Source organism: Hemiscyllium ocellatum, chromosome 30 (assembly GCF_020745735.1).
Source record: "Hemiscyllium ocellatum isolate sHemOce1 chromosome 30, sHemOce1.pat.X.cur, whole genome shotgun sequence".
NCBI classification, from domain to species: domain Eukaryota; kingdom Metazoa; phylum Chordata; class Chondrichthyes; order Orectolobiformes; family Hemiscylliidae; genus Hemiscyllium; species Hemiscyllium ocellatum.
In genome coordinates, this window is record NC_083430.1 from 2,110,596 (window position 1) to 2,126,191 (window position 15,596).

Here is a 15,596-nt window from a genome sequence, read left to right on the forward strand (position 1 = left end):
AGTCTCTAATGTGTCACCTGATCAATTTTGCCTGTTTCATTTCAATTCTGTCTTTTCACTATCCGTTCAACAAGTGTAGTTAGTGAAATACTAGTCAATGACAAAGCATCGCACAGCCAGTGTACTGCTCTGTTGTGTCAACCTAGATTCAGTGGGACATATTTGGAGACAGGATGTCCCCAGTCCTTGGCACAGGGATTCTCGACGTGAATAGAGGGTGGGATATGTTTGTAAGGATGTTCCAATTGTCGGCACTGGGATTCTCAGCATGAATAGATTGGGATGTGTTTGAAATCGGGATGTGCCACATTTAAAAGAACAAAGAAGGACCCAGCTCGTCAGGGTAACACTGAAGTACACATACAAGTGCCATAGATATTGGAAAAAAAGCAAATGGTATAAGACTGCAGCTATTGGAAAGCTGTTGTTATGAGTTTCTAACTCAATTCCAACTTTAATTCAACTGCAGTAAGACAAGGGAACAAGGTAATCTTTTCATTAGCACAAAGTAGGATGAAGATGATGTAGACGGGTAGGTCAAACCAGGATTTCTTTTATTCATTTGACAGATGAGGGTGCCGATGTCTTGGCCAGCATTTATTACCCATCCCTAACAGCCCAGAGAGCAGTTAAGAGTCAACCACATTGCTATGGGTCTGGAGTCATATATAAGCCAGACCAGGTAAAGATGACAGTTTCCTTCCCTAAAGGATATAGGTGAATCAGACATTTTTTTTCTGACAATCCACAATGGTTTTGTGAATATTAGAACACTTAATTCCAGATTTTTATTGAATTCAAATTTCACCAGCTACCATGGTATGATTTGAACCCAGGTCCCCAGAACATTATCTGGGTCTCTAGATTAACAGTCTAGCAATAATACCACTCGACTATTGCCTCCCCAGAGATCAGATATGGGGTCAGTGTTGGGACTAAACAATTAATGTTATACATTAACAATGGAAGAAGGAGCTGAGATCATTGGGCAAGGTCACAATACAAGATATAGACAATTCTTGTCTTTCAGGATCAGTGTCCACAGGAAAAGATGACGGGTTTAATCTTATCATCATTGAGGTGAGTAACTCCTATCAGAATCAAACACTGGTCACTCAGAAAGAGGCAAAATGATTGAAATACTCGAAATCTGAAACAAACTTAGGAATGTTGGATCAGGCAGTAACTGTGGAGATAACAACAGATACAAGTTTCAAGTCTGGTATGGCTTCTTTTAAACTGAAATTTATTGGAAAACATGTGGAGCTGCCAGTGTTGGACTGAGGTGGACCAAGTTAAAAATCACACAACATCAGGTTATAGTCCAACAGGTTTATTTGGAATTGCAAACTTTCGGAGCACTACTCCTTCAGCAGGAAGCTAGTGCCTGATCAGAGGACACTGATCTTTTACTACAAAATGTAAGTGTCATACAACTGATATGTTGTATTGAACAAACCTAGATTCCTGCCAAGTCTTTAATCACTTAGGATGTTGCAAGTTTCAATAGATCAATATGTAAATCCTCAAAATTCTTTCAAGTCACATCTCCGAGATAACTTAAGGTTTCATTAAAAAGGTGGCATCTAAGCTCCGACAAGCATTACAAGGTGTGAGGTTAGAGGCTGTCTGTATCCCAACCTTGAGTCAGACTGGTTCTCTCTCCAAAGTAGGAATTTATTACATGTCACATGGACTGACTGCTGACAGATGGTGTGCTTTTTGAACAAATTGAATGCATCTGCAAATACAAATTCGCCCCATAAACTTATATATTTGTATGCAAGGTAGAGAGTGTGTGAGTGTGTGTGTGTGTAGTGGGGTCATTTGGGTCCATATCACATGACAAGATTCCAGTTGATGCCATCTTCGTGGGTACTGAGCTTGGCTATCAGCCTCTGCTCAGCAACTCTGCGTTCTTGCATATCCTAAGTCCAACTTGGAAGACAGTCACCCAAAGATGAGGCTGAAGGTCCTTGACTGCTGAAGTGTTCCCCAACTGGGAAGGAACGGGGCAGCACAGTGGCTCAGTGGTTAGCACTGCTGCCTCACAGCAGCAGGGTCCCAGATTCAATTCCAGCCTCAGGCAACTGTCTGGGTGGAGTTTGCACATTCTCCCCGTGTCTGTGTGGATTTCCTCTGTGTGCTCTGGTTTCCTCCCACAGTCACAAAGATGTGCAGGTTAGGTGAATTGGCCCAACTAAATTTCCCATAGTGTTTGGGCTGAAGGGCCTGTTTCCACACTGTAGGTAATATAATTTAATCAATTCCAACATCCCTGTTTGGCAATTGTTGCATGGTGTCTACTTGGTAATGCCAATGTACCATGCCTCGGGGCATTCTCACCTGTAGCGTATGAGATAAACAACACTGTTTATATCATATGCAGCAGACAAGGACGCCTGAGGCATAGTACATTGGCATTACTAAGCAGATGCTCCGACAACAGATGAATGGACACTGTGCGTCAATTGCCAGACAAGGATGTTCCCTCCCTGTCGGGGAACACTTCAGCGATTTAGGTGACTGTCCTCCAAGGTGAACTTTGGGATATGCAACAACGCAGAGTTGTCGAGCAGCCAGGATCAGATGGCCTCAACTGGGATCTCGGTTCATGTCACACTACAGGTGACCCCACTACACTATACACATGAATACAAACACACTCACGCCAAGCTTCTTTCATACGTGCTCTCTCGGACACACACCCACACCCTCTCACAGGCATATACTCCTTCACACTCACTCAATCTCACATACACTCTCCCCTCATGCACGTGTATGCATACACACACACACGTCAATGGGGTGAACTTACATTTGCACTTGCAGGTACATTCTATTTTGTTCAAATAGCACACAATCTACAGGCAGTCAGTCCATGTGACATTTTATAAATTCCTACTTTGGAAATAGAATCAGTCTGACTCAAGGTTGGAATACAAACTCTAACCTCACACCTTTAATGCATTGTCTGAGCTGAGATGTCACACTTTTTTTTAAATTGAAGCCTTAAATTATCTCAGGAATGTGACTTGAAAGAAGTTCTGGGATTACATATTAATGAATCGAAACCTGTAACCCATTCTAAGCGATTAAAGACTTAACAGCAATCTAGGTTTGTTCAACACATCACATCAGTTGTATGACACTTCGATCTTTTACTGTAAATTCTGTGACCTATGATCCTGCCCCACTAGCTGCCTGACAAAGGAGCAACTGTTGGACTATAACCTGGTGTTTTGTGATTTTTTTTAACTGTATGGTGAAAGTAAGTTCACGGACACAAAACATCATTTTAAACTTCTCCTTCAAACCGACAGTAGAACAAGGAAGTATGAAGGAGACATAAATGCTAGAAATCTGATACAAAAAAACTGAAGGATCAAAAACAGAAGTTGCTGGAAAACCTCAGCAGGTCTGGCAGCATCTGTGAAGAAAAATCAGAGATAACGTGTCAAGTTCAGTCCCCTTGCTCAGAACTGATTGTAACTAGGAAAACGCTGGTTTATATGCAGAGCATAGGGAGGTTTGGTGGTGGTAGTGGTGGTGGGGCGGTGGTAAAGAGTAAATGATAGAGCCCAAACAGAGCTAAAAACAGCTGGATAGACAAGCGACTTGGTAATGATCTGGCTGAGAGGGTGGATAGCTGATAAATTGAGACTGTTAGTGACTAAGATTGGGTAGTGTGTAATGGAAAACTATCTGATAATAATGCCTGGTGAGTGAGTTAAAGGAGGCTAGACATGGGAGAGTTCAGGTCCTCAAATTATTAAACTTGATATAGAGTCTCGAGAGCTACAGGGTCCCCAAGTGGAATATAAGGTGTTGTTCTTCCAGCTTGCCCTGAGCTTCACTGAAACACTTACTTGCTAAATGGCATAAACAGCAAGTGATAGACAGAGGTAAGCAATCCCACAACCAATGGATCAGATCTAAGTTCTGCAGTCCTTCCACATCCAGTCATGAATGGTAGTGGATAATTAAACAACAACACAAATACCCCCATCCTCAATGATGGAAGAGCCAGCAAAAGATAAGGCTGATGCATTCGCAACAATCTTCAGTCAGAAGTGCAGAGTGGATGATCTATCTCGTGCTCCTCCAGTGGTCCCCAGCATCACAAATACCAGTCTCCAGCCAATTTGATTCACTCCACATGATATTAAGACACGGTTGGACGCACTATATATGCAAAGGCAATGGGCCCCGATAGCATTCCGGCAGTAGTACTGAAGATGCGTGCTCCAGAACTTGCTGCTCCCTTAGTCAAGCTCTTCCAGTACAATTACAACACTGGCATCCACCTGACAATGTGGAAAATTGCCCAGCTATGTCCTGTACATAAAAAGCAAGACAAATCCAACCCGGCCAATTACCACCCAATTAGTCTACTCTCAATCATCAGTAAAGTGATGGAAGAGGTCATCAACAGTGCTATCAAGCAGCACCTGTTCAGCAATGCACAGTTTGAGTTCGCCAGGAGTCACTCAGCTCCTGATCTCATTACAGCCTTAGTTTAAACGTGGACAAAAGATCTGAATTCCAGAGGTGAGGCGGGAGTGACAGCCCTTGACATCAAGTCTGAATTTGACAGAGAATGGTATCAAGGAGCCTTGGCAAAATTGAAATCAATAGGTATCAGGGGGCAAACACTCTGCTGGTTAGAGTCAGACTCAGCTCAAAGAAAGATGATTGGATGGTCAGTCATCTCAGTTCTAGGTCATTTCTGCAGGAGTCCCTCAGGATGGTGTCCTAGGCCCAACAATCTTCAGCTGCATCATCAACAACCTTCCCTCTGTCATAAGATCAGAAGTGGGAATGTTCACTGATGATTGCCTGGTGTTCAGCACTATTCGCAGCTTCTCAGATACTGAAGCAGTTCGTGCTCTAATGCAACAAGATCTGGACAACATCCAGTCTTGGGCCAACAAGTGGCAAGTAACATTTGCGCTACACAATGACCCTCACCAATAAGAGACACTCTAACCACTGTCCCTTGACATTCATCGGTATTATCATCACTGAATCCTCCACTATCAACATCCTTGAGGTTACCATTGACCAGAAACTCAATTAGGCTCACCATATAAACACAGTGGCTACAAAAGCAAGTCGGAAACAAGGGACACTGCGGTGAGTAACTCACCTCCTGACACCACCTACAAGGCACAAGTCAGGAGTGGGATGGAATACTCCCCATTTGTCTGGATGGGTGCAGCTCCAACAACACCCAAGAAGCCCGACACCACCCAGGTCAAAGCAACCTGCTTGATTGGCGCCACATCCACAAACATTCAATCCCTCCACCACTGGCGCTCAATAGCAGCAGTGTGTACAATCTAAAGACACACTACAAAAATTCACCAAAGATTCTTAGACAGCACCTTCCTAACCCATGGCCACTTCTATCTAGAAAACAAGAGCAACAGGTACTTGGGAACACCAGCACCTGCAAATTCCCCTCCAAGCCACTCACCACCCTGACTTGGAAATATACTGTTGTTCCTTCACAGTTGTTGGGTCAAAATCCTGGAATTCCCTCCCTTCCGGCATTGTGGGTCAATCAACTGCAAGTGGACTGCAGCTATTCAAGAAGATAGCTCACCACCATCTCCTCAAGGGCAAATAAGGATGGGCTATCAATGCTGGCCAGCCAGCGACACCCAGGTCTCACAAATGAATAAAACAAAAATCACCTCAATATCTGTCAGAGCTGCCCATTTTCACGTAACTAGACTATCATCTGATTTTGAGTGAAAGGAAAACACTTTCTAGTAGGGAGAAACCGTACATGTGTGAGTGAACAAGAATTCAGCCGACCATCTGACCTGTCAAAATACACAAGCAGTCACCAACCAGAGAATCTATAGAAATGTGGGGACTGTGGGAAGGAATTTGTTTCCCACTGAAGCTGGAAACTCATTATATATATTCACACTGTGGAAAGGCCATTCATCTGCTGTGTGTGGAAAGAGATTCACTCAGTCATCCAGCCTGATAGTACACCAGCATATTCACAGTGAGGAGACAATTCAAATACCGTCACTGCGGCACTGGGTTCAAGGACTCATCTCACCTCATTATCCACCCGAGAGTTCACACTGGGTGAAGCAGCCATTCAACTACTCAGTGTGTGGGAATTTTTTTAAAATTTTACCCCCACACTAACAGTGGTAGTGTAGGGGTAAAAATTTTTTAAAATCCCCTCACACTGAGCAGTTTGAATGGCTGCTTCCACCAGTGTGATCTCTCGGGTGGATAATGAGGTAAGAGGAGTCCTTGAACCCCATGCAGCAGTGACAGTGGTAGTGCTTATTTCTTTACCCCAGTACCCATGTCATGTGTGCGCAGGCATGGGACACACATAAAAAGATTAAGTGTATAAATCTTAATTAATTTTCCACCACCAGAAATGAAGGAAACACTCAAGTGGGCAGTGACAAGCAGTGCCCTTCTCATCAAAGGACAATGCTGCATGATCAAAAAGTGAAAGCGGAGGGCAGGGACGAAATCAAAATTGAGTTAGGGAGCAAATTAAACACTCTGCACCCCGCAGTTCTCCCCTCTCCCTGAAAACCTCAAGGGTGTTGGTAGACACCGCGTGCTCCTGCTCCAAGGCCCCCCAGACATGGACATAATCACCAAAGAGGGGCAGGCAATGAGCCATAACCTGAAACATCAAAGCAGCGCTTCACAGGAGGCTCCAATAGCACTGATGATGTTCCCTAGCCAGGGAACGAAACGTTTGCAGCAAAAACTTCCAGCTCGGCGAACAGAACCACAACAACGGACACCCGAGCTACAAATCTTCAACCAGACTTTAAACCGTTGCTTGGACCTGTTTATGGCCAGTTGGTCAGGCCTAGGAGGAGGTCCTCTGACCTGCCCTCCCCTACTCTGTACCAGATGCCCAAACATCAGGAACATGGGGCTGAAGTGCTACCAAAAGCAGAAGAAAAGGATTTTCAGAAAACTAAAAAGGGAGTGCAAACAGCCACACCCAATATTAAAAAAGGTCCACAGACTCCACAGCACCACAGAACAAGCAGTTGGGCTGAGAGTCCGTGAACCACTACAATCTGAAGTTGCAGGGGACTGCCGTGTGCAACACCCTCCACTCCAGATTGGAGAAATAGGAGGAGGACTCCCAGATAGCCCTCCACTGGGGATCCCCACCACCCGGTGGCAAATGGGCATGCCAAAGTGTGAATAAGGGTGGTGAATAAGGGAGAAGAGGTGGACTGTGTACAGCAACAATCGATAGAAGGCCTGTCCTGAAGAGGACAAAACTAAAATTCCGGAGGTGGCTCAGGTTATGGAGCACAGGCTCCCAAGGGAAGTATGGGACCTTGGGGCCAGTGTGAAATTCCGAGCAGGCAGGGGTATGCATAGGTGGGATTCCACCGCACATCTGAGCATCCTCCAACTGGTGCACTATGTCAGATCCAAGCACTGCCATATTAAGGTGTCAAATGGCAGTGGCCAAGAACCAAACGTCTACCGCTCCTTGCTCACTATATCCTGTGGCAACATCCAACCCAGCCCCCCGCCATCCAGCACATCCCTAATCCTGGTCAACCACGCTGTCACAGCTCTCTCCTCCAACAACTACTCGAACCCACAAGTACGGACGTGCGGATTTCTGAGCAACAGCTCCAACGACAGCTGCTACTCCTGCCAGAGGGTAGGTGCGACACAATTCAACCATGTTCCAGACAATGATCAGGCTCTCAAAAAAAAACAGGCAGCATCCTGAGGGTGACCTCCAAACTGACACACCCAATAAACAGGAGCTGCGTGTCATAGTTGAGGTTAAGCACCTGGCAAAGAAAACACAATCACCAGGGCGCACCACCTAGGAGGAGGCTCAATATAAAGGTATCGCTGCAAGGTCTGAAGGCGAAAATTCGCCCTGGATGCACATCAACGACTGACCGCCCTTCAAAAGCATTTTTATGAACTGCCACAGATAGATTGTCACCATGGAAAATAGCAAGTTTGCTTGCTACTGTAAGAAAATCTTAATGACTTCATTCCCACCATGACCCCAACCAAAAAGCAGACTCCTTCCACATGACTCCAAGTGTTGACCTCAATTCCCTTCAACAATTTTGAAATAGCTAGTGGTTAAGTGAACAGCAATACGTCAAACAACATTGACAGTTGAAATCTAAATCTCGAACTCCAAGCAATGATGATGAAGCCTCTTGTCTGTAGCAGGAAATCTGTACAACAGCTTCATACAAACAATCAACATCCTTTCACCAAACAAGTGAAGTAGAATGTATATTTCAGCAATATTTCTCAGATGGCATTGAAGGGAATTGTAATGGGAAGAAACTGTCTACTTAACCACACCCACAAAATTCCAGACTGAACCCCAGTTTTGCACTTTTGTACACAACATTAAAAGCATAGACATTTTGTAACTGATGGTCTTGAAAATTGAATAATGTTTTCTTCTTATAGATTTGTATTTCTTGCATTTTTATGAGTGTGCCTTCATTGCAAACAGTTCCTGAAGCATCTAAGAATGTGTTGAATGAACTATGTTGTTGCAGTCCTGATTAAGTCAATGCATACTGAATGATGGGAGAATTAAAAGCAGTCTCATCAACATTTCACAACTGGAGATTTTAATCATCTGCATATCCAGAAAATTAAACTCCAATGCAGCAACAGGCATCATTACATCAGTAAAAAAGTAACGTCCAAGGCCCAGATTCTTAGTGCCAAGCCAACTATACAGGGAGAACTCGTGGCACTCTGAATCTGCCCTTCAATTTTATCCATTCATACTCTCCACTGTCAGTCCAAAGGCCGTGAGATCAACTGGAAATTGGACAAATGGCCCAAGAACACTGGAAGAAATCACCAGTTCCCGAGGTGGCCTGGGGCAGACAGCCTGCTTTGGATTTCAGCGCCGTGACCAAACATTAAGTGGAGCAATAAACTAGAAATCATGCTCCATCGCTCTCCCAACCATTCTGCCTACCCATATTCACCTTCATCCATGGAGGATCATTTACTCATCACCTACTATTCACCCATTCTAAATTCCTGTGCAGTTGATATCAAACAGAAAAAAGGGAATGAGACAGAACCTACAAAAACACAAAGGCAAGTTGTGAAATTTAGCTGAGTGAATCTTGAAAAGTGTGAGACTGACATTTAGAAAAAGTAACCACGGAAGCCGCTGGATCATCTCAATGTCCAACTGGGGCACTGCCATTCAACATAGACAGTGCCCTGATCTGGGAAACTGCCACTGCCTCCCTCTCTCTCTGGTAAATGTATCATACTGGCAAACAGTTCAAAGACAAGCATTCAACCACATAACTCCATCACCATGAAGACTATTTGCACTTCAGTAACTTCACCCAACTCCACTTTAGTCTCAGCTTATCTGCTGCTGAAACTCTCATCCATTCCTTTGATTTCCTTAATAATCATAACGCACTCCTGGCTCGCCTCCCACATTTAACTGCTGTATAATCTTGAAGTCAAACAAATCCATGCTCCATCAGTGCTTCAGCCTTATCTCTTGCACTGTTTTGCTGGGTAGCTTCAACATTTAGGATGGGGATATTTGTGGAGCCTGAACTGAGCTGTTTAAATTGTCCACTCCCATTCACAACTAGATGTGACTGGTCTGAAGAGATCAGATCTCTTTTGTTGGTGTGTGACAGTTTACTGTATCAATGTGTTGCTGCTAATCCTGTTTGGCATGTTAATACTTGGCTTTGTCACTTAAATAGATTGACACCTCATTTTTAAGTATGCTCAATATTGCTCCTGGAATACCCTCCTGCACTTATGGCAAGTCCTTGATTTGATTTATTATTGTCACATGTATTGAAATATAATGAAAAGTATTGTGTGTGAAACAGTCAAATCATATCTTACGTAAGTACATGTACATGACAGAACAGAATGCAGAAGTGTTACAGCTATAGAAAAGATGCAGAGAAAGATCAACTCAAACATATGAGTTCTCCAATGATAGTCTGATATCAGTGGGGAAGAAGCTGTTCTTAAATCATTGGTACATGTTTTTAAACTTTTCTACCTGTACTTTCACATCAGCACCATTGATTACAGACAGGAATGTGTCCTCCATTCCACTTCCTGAATTAATGACTAGCTCTTTCAATTTGCTGACTGAAGGAAAGATTGTTGTTCTTACAGCTATCTAACTCCTTCCTGTACTCTGTCTCATTATTTGAGATCCATCCCACCAAGGTGGTGTCACCAACAAATTTGTAAGTGGAATTAGAGCTAATTTTGGCCACACAGCTGTGTATGTATAAGAAGTCGAGTAAAGGGGTCAGTAGGCAGCCCTGCAAAGCACTGGTGTTGAGGATTAGTATGGAGGTGCTGTCACTTATCCTCACTGATTGCGGTCTGTGGGTCAGGAAATCGAGGATCCTGTTGAGATGGGGGAGTAGACTCTTAGGTCTCGGAGTTTGGAAACGGGCTTTGTTGGTATTAAGTTGTTGAAGGTGGAGCTAAAATCAATAAGTAGGAGTCTGATGTGGGTAACAAGGAGAACTACATGTTCCAGGGATGAGCGTGGGGCCAGTGAGATGGCATCTGCAATGGACCAACTGTGACGGTAGGCGAATTGTAGCAGATCAATGCAATCTCGGAGGCTTGAGCTGTCTGTCCACAGAGCCATAGAGATGTACAGCATGGATACAGACCCATAGGTACAACTTATCCATGCTGACCAAATATCCTAACCTAATCTAGTCCCAGCACTTGGCCCATATCCCTCTGAACCCTTCCTATTCAAATATCCATTCGAGCCTTTTAAATGCTCTGATTGTACCAGACTCCATTTCATCAATCCATACACACCACCACCATCTGCATGAGAACATTGCCCCTTAGGTCACTCTTATATCTTCCCCTCTCACCCTAAACCTATGCCCTCTAGACATGGACTCCCACACCCTAGGGAAAAGACTTTGTCTATTTATCCTATCCATGCCCCTTATGTTTTCATAAACTGCACAGCGGGACCCAGGTTCAAGTCCCACCTCGGGCCACTGTCTGTGTAGAGTTTGCACATTCTCCCCATGTCAGGTGAATTGGCCATGTTAAATTGTCCATAGTGTTAGATCCATTAGTTAGGAGTAAATGTAGGAGAATAGGTTTGGGTGGGTTACTCTTCAGAGGGTTAGTGTGGACTGGTCGGGCCAAATGACCTGTTTCCACGCTGTGGGGAATCTAATCTGTCGGGAATCTAATAAGATCACCCCTCTGCCTCCAACGCTAGAGGGAAAACCACCCCAACTTCTTCAGCCTCTCCCTGTAGCTCAAATCCTCCAGCCCTGGCAACATCCTTGTAAATCTTTTCGAAACCGTTTCACAACTATGAATCCGCACTCCAAAGGTCTCCTTGTTAAGCAACACTCCCCAGGATCTATCCATGAAGTGTATAACTCCTGTCCTGATTTGCTTTTGCTAAATGCAGCACCTCCCATTTATCTAAGTTAAACTCCATTTGCCACTCCTCATTCTATTGGCCCATCTAGTCCAGATCCCATTATACTCTGATGTAACCTTACACGCTGTCCACTACACCTCCAATTTTGGTGTCATCTGCAAACTTACTAATTATACCTCCTACCTTCACATCCAAATCATTTACATAAATGACAAAAAGTAGTGGACCCAGCACCAATCCTTATGGCACACCACTGGTCACAGACCTCTGGTCTGAAAATCAACCGTCCACCCCCACCCTCTCTCTTCTACCTTCAAGCCAGTTCTGTATCCAAACATCTATTTCTCCATGTATTCCATGAGATCTAACCTTACTAACCAGTCTCCCATGAAGAACCTTGTCGAGTGCCTTACTGAAGTCCAGCACATCATAATAATGGATGTCAGAGCCACATTACCTGTCTCACTGGATTACTAGCCCAGTGATAATACAAAATGAACTCTGGCTTGATTCAGCTTTTTCAGAAAATATACCTAACAAAGGAGCAACACTCCAAAAGCTAGTACATCCAAATAAACCTGTTGGACTACAACCTGGTGTAGTGTGATTTTTTTAATCTTTGTCCACCCCAGTCCAAGACCAGCACCTCCACATCATTTCCAAAAGTCTCATTCTTCCCTCTATTGCTGTAAGTGGGACAATACTGACGCTTCCTATCCAGTCTTCAGATTATAACAAAAAAGTAATTTTAATTAACCTGTTCAGAGCTGTTAACACACATTTCTGGAACAGATGGGACTTGTACCCAGGCCTCTCGAGGTATGGACACTATCACTTCAACACAAAAGGTGCTTCCATATATACTACATGCATGGGATCATTCGAATAATGCTCTACAAAGGTTCCTAGTTCAGTTATTCCTCAATTTGTAAATTCAGTCTTGTTTTCTAATCCCGTCACGATTTTGCATTCTCGATAACTACGTGTAAATAAATTCGTTTCTTGCAGAGAAACGGAGAAACAAACCAGAATCTTGCGCACAGAAAAGGTCAATGATATTCAAATCCAGTGATCCCCAATGAGATGCGTTTTTGAAGAACTGGAATATTCACATTTTGAGATCTGACTGAAACAGGATATTTATAAAACCTGTCAGTCAATACTAAATCAATCAATCTCTCAACTGTTCGACCCTGCATCGTCCGCACTGACCCAGTCCGTCCGCTCCAGGGGATGGTCACGTGTTACAGTGACCCCGCCCCTCATTCACTCCCATTAGTTAGTTGCAGGACAGACCCGCCCCTCGGCCTTTCTGTCAAAAGTCACATGACCCCAGCCCATCAGGTTTATTTGATCCGGAAAACACACCTTTACCGAAGTGAGCAACCCTCAAAGCTATCAGCATGACTCTGTTTTGAACTCAGCTGGTCTTTAAACTGTATAATTTAGAAATCATAGTCACTTAAGGGATCAATGCACTATAATAAATCCGAGCTAAACAACTGAGAAACGGAACAGGAGGGAAATCCAGATGAAGTGAAGACTTTTACAGAAAATGCCCAGAAAGTTATTTCAGAGATTCTAAACGATTTTGTAGACAGCTTTTTCTAGGGGAAAGCATGAACAGTGATGACATGACTGGATTGTTAAACTATCGTGAAGATGGTATTACTCCCAGCCCTGCCGTGTTTTCACCATCCCTCCAGACCTCCCCCTCTCTGAGGATGAATACCCCCGCGGCTGCCGGGAATGACTGCGGTTCTTCCGTCGCCACAGCCATTTCCGCCCCTTCGGTTGCCGTCGCCGCAGCCACTTCCGCCCCCACTGACATCACTAACCTGCAGGACCACAACGCCTCAGGTTTCTCCGCCCCCACGTCGTCTTACGTCACTACACGTAACCCCGCCCTCACACAAACCATCGTCACCACGCATAACCCCGCCCCCACGCCGACTTTCGCCACTACACATAACCCAGCCCCCACGCTTATTTCCGTCACGACGCTTGACCCCGCCCCCACACTGAGCAACGTCATCACGTCTAACTCCGCCCCTACATCGATCTCTGTCCCCGCCCCTAACCCCGCCCCCACTCCCAGCTCCAGTCCCACACCAGGTCCTAGCTCCCAGCCCTGCCGTGTTTTCACCATCCCTCCAGACCTCCCCCTCTCTGAGGATGAAAAATCAGTCCTCAGCAGGGGCCTCACCTTCATTCCCCTACGCCCTCGAATCAATGAGTTCAACACGTGGCGAGATATTGAACAATTCTTCTGCTGCCTTCGCCTCCGTGCCTACTTTCACAACCAAGACTCCCGCCCACCCTCTGACGACCCCTTCCCCCGCCTCCAACACACCCCATCCACCTGGACACCCTGTGCCGGCCTCTTACCCGCCCTCGATCTATTTATAGCCAACTGCCGCCGCGACATTAACCGACTCAACCTGTCCACCCCTCTTACCCACTCCAACCTCTCACCCTCAGAACGTGCAGCCCTCCACTCCCTCTGCTCCAATCCCAACCTCACCATCAAACCGGCAGACAAGGGAGGCACGGTAGTAGTTTGGCGCACCGACCTTTATACCGCTGAGGCCAAACGCCAGCTCGCGGACGCCTCCTCTTATCGCCCCCTCGACCAGGACCCCACCTCCCACCACCAAACCATCATCTCCCAGACCATCCATAACCTCATCACCTCAGGGGATCTCCCATCCACCGCCTCCAACCTCATAGTCCCACAACCCCGCACCGCCCGTTTCTACCTCCTGCCCAAAATCCACAAACCTGAATGCCCCGGCCGACCCATTGTCTCAGCCTGCTCCTGCCCCACCAAACTCATCTCCGCATACCTTGACATGGTTCTGTCCCTTTTAGTCCAAGAACTCCCCACCTACGTTTGGGACACCACCCACGCCCTCCACCTCCTCCAGGATTTTCGCTTCCCCGGTCCCCAACGCCTTATTTTCACGATGGACATCCAGTCCCTGTACACCTCCATCCCCCATCACGAAGGACTCAAAGCCCTCCGCTTCTTCCTTTCCAGCCGCACCAACCAGTACCCTTCCACTGACACCCTCCTTCGACTGACTGAACTGGTCCTCACCCTGAATAACTTTTCTTTTCAATCCTCCCACTTCCTCCAAACTAAAGGAGTTGCCATGGGCACCCACATGGGCCCCAGCTACGCCTGTCTCTTCGTAGGATATGTGGAACAGTCCATCTTCTGCAACTACACTGGCACCACCCCCCACCTTTTCCTCCGCTACATCGATGACTGTATCGGCGCTGCCTCGTGCTCCAACGAGGAAGTTGAACAGTTCATCAACTTTACCAACACCTTCCATCCCGACCTCAAATTCACCTGGACTGTCTCAGACTCCTCCCTCCCCTTCCTAGACCTTTCCATTTCTATCTCAGGCGACCGACTCAACACAGACATCTACTATAAACCGACTGACCCCTACAGCTATCTGGACTACACCTCCTCCCACCCTGCCCCCTGTAAAAACTCCATCCCATATTCCCAATTCCTTCGTCTCCGCCGCATCTGCTCCCAGGAGGACCAGTTCCAACACCGCACAGCCCAGATGGCCTCCTTCTTCAAGGACCGCAGATTCCCCCCAAACGTGATCGACGATGCCCTCCACCGCATCTCCTCCACTTCCCGCTCCTCCGCCCTTGAGCCCCGCCCCTCCAACCGCCACCAAGACAGAACCCCACTGGTTCTCACCTACCACCCCACCAACCTCCGTATACAGCGTATCATCCGCCATCATTTCCGCCACCTCCAAACGGACCCCACCACCAGGGATATATTTCCCTCCCCTCCACTATCAGCGTTCCGCAAAGACCACTCCCTTCGTGACTCCCTCGTCAGGTCCACACCCCCCACCAACCCAACCTCCACTCCCGGCACCTTCCCCTGCAACCGCAGGAAATGTAAAACTTGCGCCCACACCTCCTCCCTCACTTCCCTCCAAGGCCCCAAGGGATCCTTCCATATCCGCCACAAGTTCACCTGTACCTCCACACACATCATCTATTGCATCCGCTGCACCCGATGTGGCCTCCTCTACATTGGGGAGACGGGCCACTTATTTGCGGAACGCTTCAGAGAACACCTCAGGGACGCCCAGACCAACCA

At 46.1% G+C, this 15,596-nt stretch overlaps 1 protein-coding gene across 1 annotated transcript in view; it reads right to left on the reverse strand.

Annotated features, from left to right (window-relative positions):
* Positions 1–12,541, reverse strand: part of LOC132829968 (zinc finger protein 239-like) — a 51,375-nt gene extending 38,834 nt beyond the window's left edge. Inside the window, exon 1 of the mRNA XM_060847402.1 lies at positions 12,482–12,541. The gene's annotated coding sequence lies outside the window, so the exon portion shown is untranslated. The remainder of the gene's footprint in view (positions 1–12,481) is intronic.
* Positions 12,542–15,596: the final 3,055 nt, after the last annotated feature.